This window comes from Phyllobates terribilis, unplaced genomic scaffold (assembly GCF_046119375.1).
Source record: "Phyllobates terribilis strain yellow unplaced genomic scaffold, ASM4611937v1 Scaffold_12__6_contigs__length_324123572, whole genome shotgun sequence".
Taxonomy (NCBI): domain Eukaryota; kingdom Metazoa; phylum Chordata; class Amphibia; order Anura; family Dendrobatidae; genus Phyllobates; species Phyllobates terribilis.
The window spans coordinates 151,086,327-151,102,109 of record NW_027362772.1 but is presented as its reverse complement, the minus strand read 5'-3'; positions in this window follow the sequence as shown (position 1 = coordinate 151,102,109).

Below are 15,783 nucleotides of genomic sequence, written 5' to 3'. Positions count from 1 at the left end.
GCAACATGGGGAGGCTGGTTAGAATTTTTCCCTTGAGGTCTTTTTATTCTTCAGCTGATCTTCCAACTGTTGTAACCATACCATAAGGGAATGAGCGGTACATGTTCCTGCAATGGCCGGCTTTAGACCTCATGCTGCGGATTCCCAGGCAAGTTTTAAAAAGGTATCTGCCTTCTTGTCTAAGGGGTCTCTAAGTACCCCAGAGTCTTCAAGAGGGAGTGCCGATCTTTTTGATGATCTAGACACTGCAGCATCAATTTTTGGCACCTTGTCCCAGTTCTCAGAGTCCTTTAGGTCAAAGGGATACTTTATCTTTGAGGATGAAGGCAAGGCTCCTACTTTTTCAGGTTTCCTCCATTCTCTATTGATAAGTGCCTGGACCTTAGCGTTCACCGGGAAGGTGTGTTTTTTCTTTTCTTCTAACCCTGCAAACATGATATCTTCTAGGGACTTAACGGATTTATCTTCCTTTAACCCCATAGTGGTTCTGACAGCCTTTACCAATTTGTCTGTGTCTTCTATAGGGAAGCATGGTCTCCCTCCTCTATCGCTGTCCGAAGAGGAAGAGGATGAGGATGAGGCCCCACTATGATACTGTCCATCCGATAATCCAGAGGAATCAGAGTCAGAAGAAGGATCGGATATGATTTTCCTTCTTTTTTTCAAAATAGTTTTAAGGGAGCTCTCTACCTCCGATCTGATAACCGATCTGAGGCTGGCTGCAAAATCCGGGGTGCCCTCACAAATAGTTTTTTGAATGCAGTCCGAGCAGAGCTCCTTCTGCCAGTCTATTGCTAGCGGGCATTTGCATATGGCACATTCTCTGTTCCGCTTCTTTGCGGTTACTTTCCTGGGTTCCTCCTGGTGATTTAAACACACAGTAGGAGCCCATTAGCAAAATATCTAATGACATTCACGAAGATCACTCACCCCGCCACTGCGGATACCGGAATTGAAGGCTTTTTCAGGATACACGACGTATCCCTCCTGGAGACCGTGGAGTCCAGAGAAGCTTTACCCCTCTGACTCGGATGACCGCTGCTCCTTCCGCTGGACCCTCTAGACCGGCGAGCAGACAGAGGTGGCGATGAAAATGGTAGCGACTGTGGCCGTGGCGACAGCTGCTGTTGCTCCATGTCAGACATTATGACGAGCGGTGTTCTGACCCCAGGTGCTCCTCTTTATAGGGAGTCGGGTGAAGTCAGCCACCTCCTGGTCCCTGCGGTCTCCCTTACGGTAATTAGGCCCCTACCCCAGGCGCCATTCTCCTCGCAAATGCCGCCAGCGTTTTTGCGATGCCGGCCGGCATTACACTGGGCGCCGCCATGTTTTCCTTCGGCGCCGCCCCCAATGTCATCGGGCACGCCCTACCCAGCGTGCCCCGCACCATGACGTCAGAGGCACATGACCGCGGTCACGTGGACGGCCGGGGGAGGGAGGCGCAGCGGTGTACGGAAGCCCAGGACCTCTGCACCGCCTGCGCCAGCTTGTGCGACAGGTCCTCGGGGAACCTGCGGACGGCTCTACCAGCACCTGAAGGCCGGCGCCACAGACAAAACCGCCCGCTCTTCCAGCGCCGGGACAGGTCTGGGTAAGTTTTTCTTCAGCCTAACAGCCGCCTGATTACTTCATGAGGATTTCCATCAAGGACAGGAAACCAACTGAAGCGGGGGAGAGGTGCCGCCCTTTTATTTCAGATGGTTTCCTGTCCTTGAAGGGCGGGTCCGCTCTCTCAGGTGTGCTGTCATTGTTATGATCTGCTACAAGCACTAAGGAAAGACAGGAGATCTGTCCCTACAATAGAACTAAGCTTGATCCCTACGTTGTAACGGGGAACCTGATCCTGCGATCAGACCCGCTAAAGTCCTCAGCTAGTCTGTACAAAGACCTATAGATGTGAGGGAGGGATCCCTACAAGAACTAGGGACTGGGAGAAAGATGGACACCTCCTAGCAGAAATTGTAGCAGAAAAGGACAAACAAACAACATAGAAAATAGAGGTCAAGAGACCTAGCTAAACTGACGGAGTAAGGTAACAAAGCACCTGGCTAGCTTAAGAGTTGAAATTACAATGAAGTCCAGTAAGGCCAGAAGGGTGGAGCAGGATTAAATAGGCAAAATAGGTCATGTGACCAGCAAACTAGAAAAAACCTAACAGGAGATTTCTAACAGTACCCCCTCTTCTATGAGGATCCTCCGGATCCCCTAGGCCCAGGCTTATCAGGAAACCTCCTGTGAAACGCTCTGACAAGTCTGGAAGCAGAAACATCATCCGCCCTCACCCATGAGTTATCCTCGGGACCGAAACCCTTCCAAGAGACGAGATACTGCAAACTCCCTCTATACCGTCTAGAATTAAGGATGCGGGAAATTTCATATTCCCCGTCCTCCACCACCGGAGGAACAGTGGCAGTGGCGTCTCTATCAGATACATCAGCTTTTTTCAATAGAGAAACATGGAACACCGGATTAATCTTCCAGGAGGTGGGAATCTCCAACCTAACAGCAGATTGGTTAACTACCTGAAGCACCTTAAAGGGCCCTACAAACTTGGGACCCAATTTTTTAGAAGGAATCCTCAACCGCAGATTCTTAGAGGACAACCAAACCATGTCACCAGCCGTAAACAAAGCCTCTTGACGTTTCCTGTCAAAGTACCTCTTAGATTTTTTGTTAGCCTCCAGCAGATTACCACGCACATCCGTCCAAACTCTTTCCAAATCACCGGAAAAACTCTCCTCCTCAGGCACAGCCGATACCAATTTGGAGAATGACCCAAAAGACGGGTGTCTCCCAGAACAACAAAAAAAAGTCGAACACCCAGCAGAAGAGGATGTATGGTTGTTAAGAGCAAATTCAGCAAGCGGCAGAAACTCAGACCACCGACGGAAGCGAGTACAATAATTTTCCACATTACCTGATCCCTGCCTTAAATGTCTTAATTCCGTCTCAGCTGATGAGACACGATCAGGATCATCATACAACAACCCCAAAGCAGAAAAAAAACTATCCACTGATCTAAAGCACGGATCATTAGGTTGGAGACAAAAGGCCCATCCCTGAGGTTCCTTGCGCAAAAGTGACATTATGAACCCTATACGCTGTGATTCATCACCAGAGGATCTGGGTCTTAAAAGAAAATACAATAAACAAGCATTTTTAAAGGAAAAAAAATCTTGTTGTTCACCAAAAAATAAATCAGGCAAACGTACCTTTGGCTCTACAAAATGCGCTCCAGAACAGCTACTCACGTGTTGTTGGAGCTCGGCCGCATCCAGAGAGATTCCCTGCAAGCGTTGAGCCAAATCCTGAACCGACAACATGATGGAAACTGGAGGTCTTTCCTTAGAGAAATTTTTGGGCTGGACTTACTGTTATGATCTGCTACAAGCACTAAGGAAAGACAGGAGATGTGTCCCTACAATAGAACTTAGCTTGATCCCTACGATGTAACGGGGAACCTGATCCTGCGATCAGACCCGCTAAAGTCCCCAGCTAGTCTTGTTAGCAGAGGATTAATCCGCGTGACATCCAGAGTTTAGAACACAAAATGTAGGTTTATTCATATCCAGCATAGGCACAGCATGGAGTCTGGTGTTACTGCAGCATGAGGAAATCAAATACATATATAACAACAACACAGGAAAAGACGGAGGGGGTATCCTGTCTGTGGGAGTTTTTTTTTTTTTTTTAACTAAACTTTGTTAACAACCTCACAATATGCACAACATATGAAACAGCACAGTAGTTGTTGCAATACACATACAGATTAATATGTATTATTCCAACACCCCCACTCAACAACTACTTATCCTCTTAGCCCCATTGTGGTTCTCAATTCTTGGAACCTAGCTCGTGGCAATGGCTTTGTCATTATGTCAGCTACCATCTTATCAGTTTCATAATAGACAAACTGAATTATCCCACGATCTATCAAATCACGTAGATGATGATGTCTGACATCAATGTGCTTGGTTCTAGCACTGATCTTTTCACTGCATGCAAGTTTAATGCATCCTTGGTTGTCCTCATAAATCACCGTCGGCTGAGTTGTCGGTTTGCCAAGATCGTCCATCAATTGTCTTAGCCAAACAACCTCCTGGCTTGCATAGGCTGCGGACACATACTCCGCTTCTGTAGATGACAAGGCAACAGACATTTGTTTCCTACTAGACCAGGAGATTGAACTTTCTCCAACTTTAAACAAGTATCCACTTGTGGATTTACGATCACGCGAATCACCAGCCCAATCCGCATCTACATAGCCGGTAAGTTCTAGATCTCCTGCTGCAGATAGTTTTAAATTTACATCTTGCGTTTCTTTCAAATATCGGAGAAGTCTCTTAACAGCATTCCAGTCTCTTTGGTGCGGTTTTTCCACATATCTGCAAAGGATTCCAACTGTTGTTGTGATATCCGGTCGAGTCATAGTTGATATGTATAGAAGTGCCCCCACTGCCTGACGATATTTCTCATTGTTAGGCAACAGGTCATCTTCTCCTTCCAGCTTCAGGTAGGATGGTTCCATTGGGGTTGAAATACCTTTGGCCTCTGACATTTTAAACTGATTCAGAATCAAATTAATTTTTGCACTTTGGTTTAGAAGAAAACTTCCATCTTCCTCTCTCTGGATTTGGATTCCTAGATAATATGTCACACTTTCAAGGTCTTTTGTTTCAAAGTGCTGATTCAGAATTTCAGTCATTTTTCCAATTACTGCGTCGTCTTGATGAACAACAATCACGTCGTCCACATATAAGAGAATATACATCCACTTTCCATCTGTATATTTTGTGTATAAGCACGGATCTGCTTGACCTCTTTTAAATCCTTCTTCCAACAAGACTTTATTCATCTTGGTGTTCCATGCTCTTGCTGATTGCTTAAGACCATAGAGAGATTTTTGTAGTTTGCAAACAAGATTCTCTTCACCTCTTTTTACATAACCTTCAGGTTGAGTCATGTATAAGTCCTCCTCAATGTCACCATTTAAAAAGGCAGTTTTTATATCCAAATGTCTGACATACATCTTTTGTACAGCAGCTACAGCTAACAAAGCTCTGAACGTGGTCTGTTTAGCGACTGGAGCAAATGTAGCATCGTAATCTTCGCCATACTTTTGAGAATATCCTTTTGCGACCAACCTTGCTTTGAATCTGTGGACTTTACCTTCAGAGTCATATTTGGTTTTGAAGACCCACTTGCACTTGATTGCCTTTTAGCCCTGTGTTAGCTTGGTGAGTTTCCAAGTTTGGAGTTGATGAAGCGATTTGATTTCCTCATTAGCGGCATCGATCCACTTTGTTCTTTCATGGACAGGTAGTGCTTGCATTTCATCCCATGACTGCGGCTCTGACTCAGGTAGTGTCTTGACAATGTAGGATAGACGTTTAGCTGGTATACCTTTATTTGATCTTGATGATCTCCTGATTTCAGATTCACCTGATTTTTCTGTTGTTTCTTCATTAGTTGAAGAATCCAGCCAGACCTCTACATCCTCCTTGTTGCTGTCTTGTAATTGTGACTTCAGCTGGACTACTGGCGTGATGTCACAAAACTTGGGTGATACAAAGTTCTCATCAATCACTACATCTCTACTTAGTGTGATCTTGTTTATTTCTGGGTGTAGAATCCTATAACCTTTCTGGGTTTCGCTGTAGCCTACCAGGATACCTTCTTTAACGTGAGATTCCCACTTAGTTCGCTTTTCTTTGGGAACATGTACAAATGCTTTACTTCTGAATATTCTTATGTGATGTAGTTTTGGCTTTCTGCTATTCCATTGCTCAAATGGAGTTTTCTCTGTAGCTTTACCTGGTAGTCTGTTCTGAAGATAGCAAGCTGTCATGATTGCTTCACCCCAATATGCTGTGGGCAGATTTGCATCAAATAACATGCTTCTTCCACTTTCACATAGTGTTCGGTTCCTTCTTTCCGCAACACCATTTTGCTCTGGGTTGTACGGTACAGTGGTCTGAAATAGGATTCCATTTTTCTTTAAAATTCTCTGTGTCTCATTACTTGTATATTCAGTCCCATTATCTGCACGTAGAATCTTTGGCATTCTTCCAAATTTATTATATACTTCAGCTAGGTATATTTCAAGTTTCTCTGGAACTTCCTTCTTGCTGTGAAGCAGGTGGACAACTGTATATCTTGAATGATCATCAATAAATGTGAGAAAATATCTCTTCTTCCCTGGAGTTAGAGTGCTCATTGGACCACAGACATCTGTGTGTATTAAATCTAGTGGCTGTGCTGTTGTTGTACTAATTCTCTTAGGGAAAGCTTTCCTATTCATTTTCCCTTTGATGCAGCTAGTACACTTCATTGTCTGGTTACATAGATCAATTGTAATATCCTCAGCTAGTTGCTTTTGGACTAACTTTCTTATTGCTTCTGGGTCTCTGTGTGCCAGACGCCTATGCCACACATGAATACAGTTTTTATGCTCTTCTTGTTGCGCTGTATACACACACTCTTTGCATTTCAGCTGATAAAGTTCATCTGTGATGTTTCCCTCTGCTAGTGTGTGACCTTCCTTTGAGATGATGCAGCTATCATGCTTAAATGTAACTTCATTTCCTTTTTTTGTGAGTTTCTTCACAGATAGTAGATTACTTTCAAGACTATGCACATACAGCACATCCTTTACTGGGATCTTCCTGCTTTGTGTTGGTGAGATTTGACAATCAATATAACCATCTCCTATGCCTTCTGAAGTCATGTACTGACCATTAGCCATAATCACTTTCTCTGATTTACTTTGGTCAAGCTTAGAAAAGAAGTCTCTGTTATTAGTCATGTGACTAGTTGCTCCAGAGTCTATACACCATGCATGCTTTGATGTATTTGCACTGACAGTAAATGCAGTTTCAGTATTCACATAATCATTTTCTCCAGATACAGCACTTTTAACCCTTTGATGACTGCTTTGCTTTTTCAGCTGATTCATTCTAGCTTTCCAGACTCTGCAGTCAGCTTTCAAATGTCCTGATTTCTTGCAAACAAAACATTCACGTGTTTCTTTTATGTGCTTCCTGTTATCAGTTAGGTTTTGTGTCTGTAAAGCAGATTCTGTGTTGCATGTCCTACTGTTTACACCTTCTGCCTTTCGCTTATATTCATCTATGAGCTTCCCCCTGACATACTCCAGTGTAAGCTCATCATCTGGACGCGCATCTAGTGCGTTTACAAGCGTATCATAGCTCTCTGGAAGGCCACTAAGCAGTAATGCGGCCACATGAAAGTCCTTTAGATCTTCCCCAATGCCTCTCAGGCGTTCTACAATTTCCAGAGCACTTCTTATGTAATCCTGCATATCCTGGCCTTTCTGTAGCTTAGACTGGTACAGCTTTCTCATGAGATAGAGCTTATTGCTTAAATTTATCCTCTCATGTACCTTTTGCAACTGCTCCCACATTTCCTTTGCAGTATTACATTTACACACATGCACAATCTGGTCATCATCTATACTGAGTGATATGGTACTTTGTGCTTTCTGATCCATCTCTGTCCACTCCTGTGGCACTGGGTCAGGTTTAGGCTCCTGTGTGTATTTCCACGTACCTTCTCTTATCAGCAGCATTTTCACTTTGAATTTCCAGGATTGATAATTCTGGTTAGTGAGACTTGGCACTGTAAATTTCATGGAGCTGCTGCTGATGGCCATCTTTGCTTCTTCTCAGTTTGCTGTCTTTCTTTCTTTTCTTTCCTCTGTGTTCTGGGGATCTGTGACTCTGGGACTCAGGTACATCTGGGCCCATAACCTGTTAGCAGAGGATTAATCCGCGTGACATCCAGAGTTTAGAACACAAAATGTAGGTTTATTCATATCCAGCATAGGCACAGCATGGAGTCTGGTGTTACTGCAGCATGAGGAAATAAAATACATATATAACAACAACACAGGAAGAGAACGAGGGGGTATCCTGTCTGTGGGAGTTTTTTTTTTTTTTTTTAACTAAACTTTGTTAACAACCTCACAATATGCACAACATATGAAACAACACAGTAGTTGTTGCAATACACATACAGATTAATATGTATTTTTCCAACAAGTCTGTACGAAGACCTATAGATGTGAGGGAGGGATCCCTACAAGAACTAGGGACTGGGAGAAAGATGGACACCTCCTAGCAGAAATTGTAGCAGAAAAGGACAAACAAACAACATAGAAAATAGAGGTTAAGAGACCTAGCTAAACTGACGGAGTAAGGTAACAAAGCGCCTGGCTAGCTTAAGAGTTGAAATTACAATGAAGTCCAGCAAGGCCAGAAGGGCGGAGCAGGATTATATAGGCAAAAAAGGTCATGTGACCAGCAAACTAGAAAAAACCTAACAGGAGAGTTCTAACAGTCATAGGGTGAAGGGAAAATACACATTATTCTTTATATGTAAATGAGCTGTTAAGATCTAGGGGCCGGAAATAGATCTCCATGAGAATCTGCCTCCTGAGATTATTGCAAATGAAAGGGGGATTACCAGTGTGAGACATGTAGATCAGGAGATCAGACTGTCAGTCATTACATGTCTCATGCTGGTAAACTAAGCTCTGGAGGCAGATTCTCAGGGAGAGCTATGTCCCTCCCATAGATCTTAACAGCTCATTTACATATTAAGAAAAAAAGTGGGTTTCTCTGGAATAACACATCGGATCGCAGATATCAAGGTGTCATTTTATTCAGCTGTCTACGACCTACACTTTTTCCGGTATTTTCTGAGCTGACCTGCTTTAAAAATAAAGAAAAGTGAGAAAATACTGTATTTGCCAGAATTTTTTTTACATTTTTTTCAGGAGCTAGCAAAGGTTCTTGCCCATAGACGTACACTCCCATTCTTGGGTACTTGTGCCTTTAATATGGTCCATCAGTCAGCAACATGAAACCTCTCTCACCTGGGTAACTGTAGGGTACAGCTTTGTTGTACATGGCGGTGTATTTTGTATAAGGACTGACGAAAGGAGCAATAGCGGCTGCAACGAGAAAGGTGACAAATTATTGTCTGATCAGAACACGGCACACTCATGTACAAGGGCAGTATGGGAAATGCTGGAGCTCTGACAAACCCCCATATCTGAAATTAAAAGGAACCATCTACCTTTGGGGACCAATTTTTTTTATATTAAATGCATATTATTGGAGCGAATAATCATTTATGCAATTGGGTTGCATTCAACATTTTGCACCATTTGCCTCTGGACAGCACTGTCTGACTGGCTGCAGAAAGAGTTAACTGAGAATCTGTCAGTGAACTCACTATGATGGTCTGCAGGCAGTGTGTTTCTGAGCCAAAGTGTAGCAGAGATCAATGTGTGGTGAAAAAAAAGAGCCTGTAAGGAGGACGGTGGAAAAATTTTAATCAAATCCAGAATAACTTAACCTTAAATACATGAATTTAGGTAAAAAAAATAAAAGAAATTGGCCCCATAAGTGGAAAAAAAACCTTTAAAAGACTAAATCAAGAGGATAGGTTATCATTGCTGTTGTTGGTAATCTATGGTAGAAAAGCCAGGGACGCTCACAGAGGTCAGCCCCACCAGTGATATCTTAGCAATGCGACATTTAAAAAACCCTTAAAGGGAATCTGTCAGTAAGATGAACCTCCCACCCCCTCCAAACTGTATACATGAGCATGCAGGTCTTTGAAATGTAAATCCATTGACACCTTTATATCTTCTATCTGTTGCTGCATTCCCAAATAACTCGTTTTTTCATTCATATGAAAATGAGTCTTTAAGTGCTCAGGGTGTGACAGAGCACTTCCCGAGCCTCAGCCTCTAGAGGTTGTTCCCCCCCCCAGCATAAGCCCCCTTATCTTGACTGACAGCTGTCTGTGTGATATCAAACAGTAAGCCATCAATCAATCTAAAGGTTCTGGTGCTGGATGGGAAAACAACCTCAGAGTGCTATGTCACGCCCAGAACACTTAAAGCTTCATTTGCATTTGAATGCTGATTTCTCAGGAATGCAGCAACAGATAGAAGATATAAAGGTGTTGATGGATTTATATTTCAAAGCCCTGCACGTCCATAGTCCATATGTGCGAGTTCCAGTCCCTTTGTGGGTGGGATGAGTCCTTAGACACTGTTAGCACTGTTTGGACCGTACCTGGGCTATCTAGAGCAAGTCCCTATACACTCAGCCGTTTTAATTCTATGCCAGGAGATCTTACTCAAAATCCCGATGCCGATGGACACAGTTACAACAGGTTCTTTATTCCAGGCATTTTTGAGGAACGCTCCCACTTCTTTAAGAAACAAAACAAAGAAGAAAATAAGATGATGAAACAATTTACAGCCTATAGCTTGTAGAAGGATGAGGCACCAAAATTCAACATGCCCAATCCATCTCTATGATGGCCCTCATACTTGAGATGAGTGATCGATTCCCTCTGACAGGTTTTGGTCCAGTGGACGGTCCTATCAGTGACTGACAGCTACCTCTGTATGCATTCATATATGGAAGGCTTTCGCTCACCGACAGGACCGCCCCACCGACAGGACAGCCCACTGGACCAAAACCCCAGAAAGAGCCGAAGATTAAATGATGAAAACACGGGTTAAAGTGAATATTTCCTCACAAAACTATATATCCATCTGCTCAGCCCCTCCTGCTCTATAACATGCTGCCCGCAGATTAGACTGCATCTTCATGGTGACAGGTTCCCTTCAAAATTTAAAAAATTTGAGATCTTTGGTTCCAAACACCGTGTCTTTGTGTGACGCAGAAAAGGCAAACAGATGGACTCTACATGCCTGGTTCCTACCGTGAAGCATGGAGGAGGAGGTGTGATGGTGTGGGGGTGCTTTGCTGGTGACACTGTTGGGGATTTATTCAAAATTGAAGGCATACTGAACCAGCATGGCTACCACAGCATCTTGCAGTGGCATGCTATTCCATCCGGTTTGCGTTTAGTTGGACCATCATTTCTTTTTCAACAGGACAATGACCCCAAACACACCTCCAGGCTGTGTAAGGGCTATTTGACCAAGAAGGAGAGTGATGGGGTGCTACGCCAGATGACCTGGCCTCCACAGTCACCAGACCTGAACCCAATCGAGATGGTTTGGGGTGAGCTGGACCGCAGAGTGAAGGCAAAAGGGCCAACAAGTGCTAAGCATCTCTGGGAACTCCTTCAAGATTGTTGAAAAGACCATTTCCGGTGACTACCTCTTGAAGCTCATCAAGAGAATGCCAAGAGTGTGCAAAGCAGTCATCAAAGCAAAAGGTGGCTACTTTGAAGAACCTAGAATATAAGACATATTTTCAGTTGTTTCACACTTTTTTGTTAAGTATATAATTCCACATGTGTTAATTCATGGTTTTGATGCCTTCAGTGTGAATGTACAATTTTCATAGTCATGAAAATACAGAAAAATCTTTAAATGAGAAGGTGTGTCCAAACTTTTGGTCTGTACTGTGTGTATATGACACGAGTGTGCACGTGTGTGGGATACCCGGAGCCGGGTCTCTGGGGGTTGTAGTCTCCGTGGCGGCGACCCGGTCCCGTGGCTCAGGGTGGTCAAACCAGTGGCGGTCTTGTATAAGTTTTAATTTAATTGTCCGAATACGCCACCTGTGGATTGCGGTCAGTGCGGACCGCTGCTGCAAGGTAGACCGCTGGGGCTGATGGTGTATGCAGCTGAGGTAGTGTGACTCCCCACGGGAAAAGTGCAGCCCCAGGGCAGTGTAGTAGATGGTGGGGGTGATGGTGCATGGGCGTCCCAGCACTAGTAGTGCTGTATGCGGTGAGAAAGCACAGAGTCAAGGTGTTGCAGTTCAGGTTCTTTACTCACAGTTCTCATCCAGGTCACTTGTTCACAGGTAGGACCGCACAAGCCGTGCTGCGTCCACCAGGCAAGGGGCTCGACCAACCCCCAGGTGATTCCACAGTGTGGCACAGGACTCCCTTCTGTCCTTTCGTCAGCCGTGCCCCACCAGTGACACTACTTCTGTCCAGCTGCCTCGGGTCTTCTCTTGGGAGGCTGGGTGCCCACTTCCTTGACCCTATGTGGTATGCCTTTCTAGTAGGTATAGTGAGGGGTCGCACCAGTAATTGGTCACAACCGCCGGTTCTTGGTTGAGGATTTGTCACCTCCACCAACTTGGGATCCGGTACCCTGTTCTGCCAACCCGTCACCCGCAATCTCCTGGGTCCTTAGGGTTCCTTCTGCCTTCGCGTCTCTGGGTCTCCCTTGCTGTTCTGTTCCTTCTCACTTTCCTTTCTGTTCCTTTCTGTTTCTTTCTGTTACTTTCTTCTGGCTCTGGCCTTCACTCTAGGCCTGCCTCGTGGAGCTGGGCCCAGACTGAGCCACAGCTCCCTGTCAGCCCTCCTGGCTGAACTCCTTCTCTCACTCCTCTGACTGAACTGACTCTTCTTCTCTGACTGACTGAACTAAGATGGTGCCCACCTTATATACCTCCCTCTCTGTGCATGAGCCCAGGTGACATGCAACCAATGGGCTCCTACCTATGCCCAGAAACCGTCCCCTCCTGCTCCTACATCACTGGGTTTCCTCCCCCCTCCCCACTCCAGCCAGGGACATGATCTGTCGTGCCAGCATTACTGTACTAATGGGAGCACCGTTGAGCTGTCCCCCGGAAATAGGGTGTGTGTGATGCATGCAGCTAACCGAGCCCTGGTCCACACTCTATCCTTACCCGGGAGTGGAATATCACACATCTGGTTGAGGTGCAATACTCCTGTAGCGGCCAAACCCTCGGGGCGCTACATATATATATATATACACATATGATTATTATTTCTCAACCATATATTTTCTGATTATATATATATAGATAGATGTCAGAAAATATATGGTTGAGAAATAATAATCTTATATAATGTGTGCGTGTGTAATATATATATATATATATATATATATATAAAACGCATCGGGTATTCTAGAGTATGTATGCAGCCGACCGGGCGCGACTAATCAGCGAAGCAGTGTTTAAATCGGTTGTGCACTTGTGTCACCCCAGGCCTGGATGCCACAAATATAAAACGCTGTGTCTGAGAGCAGGAGGGAGGTTCTCTGGTCAGGGACCATTAGCATGCAGCACCTCCTGTCCCAGGCCAGTAGGGGGAGCAGGCTGCCCCTATAAAAGCTGGAACTGAGGGCAGGGTTAGAGACACCAGGACCCACTTCTGAAGCATCCAGAAGGGTTCCCAGAAGAGAGGGACAGGTCAGCGGCAGCTGAGGAGTCCAGGAGGCTGAGGAGGAACAGCAAGCCAGGGACAGAGGCGACAAGATCTAGTCCTGGCTGAGAGAGAACTGAACAACCGGACACTGGGGTCCGAGGCTGTCAGGGTTGCAAGCCCGGCAGCAGATCACCTACCTGCGAGGGATTTTAGGTCCCTTGGCCTGAAGCCTGGAGGCTCCGCCACGCAGAGGGACCGGTACAGCACAGAGAAGCAACAGGTACCTAAGGCCTGAGTCGCAAGTCATACATGCATAGTTCTGTTGGAGTTTTTTCGGGGGCGGAGTGTGGAGACATTACTCCAACAGAACCTAAATATTAAGAATACGTTTTCTGACTTGCTTGAGATCTATAAGGAGAATATAAAATCGTGGTGGGAGGTTCAATATCTGGAAAATTATATAAAACAAGGGATAGTACCACGTGGTCTGCGGATCAATCTCTTACCGGCACCTAGGAGTAGGTCTACCCCACTCGTGTCCAAGTGGGAGAAGGAGCTGACGGCTGCATCTCTCAGACTGATGCAAATCCTGTTGGAGGAGGAAAGGATTACTTTTGAGAGAACCGCAGCAACTTTGAAAGAGCAGATTGATAAGGCTCTTAAATTTAAGTCCGCATCAGATTTTTCTACAAGAGAGGAAGCACTGAGGGTGTCGGTGGAAAAATACCAATTGATCCTAAAGGATAGGAAGCAAAAACGTTTTACTAGAGATCTATTTGACTTTAGAGAAAAACGAGCATATCCCGCGTTGAATATTAAAGAGGGTACAACTACGGAGGTTTCCTCCTCGGATATAGAGTCCTCTGATACCGAGCGTATCGCAAAGGATACCTCGAGACTGCCTAATAGACCGAGGGGACAAGGAAGGAAGGGTCCATATAGGAGATGGCAAAACAGAGGTCCTCCAGGTCAGGGACCATCCTTTTCATCATCGCCCTCTATGGGATTTCCCTCTACCTCCTCTTTTTTAGAGAACAAGGATATGCGGTATCATTTACGGGAGAGAACAGTAAATTACAACCGGTAGCTATGAATAAACCAACATATGGGCCTAATACTGATCACGACAGGAATGTCCTTAATTTATCCTCACATATACTTACGGAGATCGAAAGAAAGGTCTTGGGTACAGGACTTTCTTTTATACCAACGACCCGGTTTGACCCTTTTTTATGGGTCAAAGATATCCATCTATTTTTGAGGAAATTGAGATGGAAAAAGTTTTTTGCCCTCAATGATAAAAATAAATGCCAACAATTGGGGATCTCTATGGAGGACTTTCATGACGTTCACCTTCTGTCTGAATTGGCAGAAGAGGGTGTTCGTGATTTAGGGGAGGGCCCCTTTTCTAATTTGAGACCCAAGAGTGTCAAAATGCCGCCTATTGGAGACATAAGTAGCATTGACATCTTTCTAACGTTGGTCACTGATGAGATTAAGAAAATCAACCCGAGACTACATAGGGTTGATCCAAATCTCACTTTTGAGGAAAGAAGAGCATTACAGAATTTAAGTAATGATACCTCCCTTGTCATGAAACCATCTGACAAGGGCGGAAATATAGTACTCCTCGACTGTGATCAGTATGTATCGATGTGTATGGATATCCTCTCTGACACCGTGACCTATAAGGTCTTGCAGGGGGATCCCACTACTATATATATGAGGGCGCTCTCGAACATCTTGCAACAAGCCAAACAAGATGGTCTGATATCTTTAAATGAATTTAGGTTTCTCCTCCCTAAGTTCCCTGTGATTGCGACCTTCTATGCCCTCCCGAAGGTCCATAAGGGCTATCCTCCATTGAAAGGGAGACCAATTGTTTCTGGTGTGGATGCTTTGAGCCAAAACTCGAGTATATATCTTGATCAGATACTTAGGCCCTTTGTTATAGCCCTCCCATCCTTTCTGAGGGATACAACTGATCTATTAACAAAACTAGATGATGTTGTAGTTGACCCAGGGACTATTTTAGCATCAATTGATGTTGAAGCCCTTTACTCGAGTATTCATCATACAGCGGGCATTTCGGCAGTTGAATTTTACCTTAAATCTAGAGGGAACCATTTGATTCCACATAATGATTTTATTCTTCAATTACTTCATTATGTCCTGACGCATAATTTCTTTTTGTTCCACGGGAATTTTTACCACCAGCTCAGGGGCACAGCAATGGGGAGCCCTTGTGCCCCTACTTATGCTAATCTGCTCCTGGGCTGGTGGGAGGACACGATAGTCTTTGGGGACGGGGATATCGTCGGGGGTCCATACATCCAGTTTTGGGGCCGTTATATCGACGATATCCTCGTCCTCTGGACGGGAGATGAGGCATCCTTTGTTGGGTTTATTCAACGCCTAAATATTAACGAACTGGGCCTTAAGTTCACCTATGAGATAGGAGGTAAAAAAATCGCTTTTCTGGATGTTGAGATAGCCATTGGTGAATCGGGTATCTTAAGGTCATCCATCTTTAGAAAACCGACGGAGGCCAATAGTCTTCTAAAATGGGGGAGTCACCATCCTATCCCCTTGAAACAAGGGATCCCTAAAGGTCAGTTTTTGAGGTTGCGGAGGAAT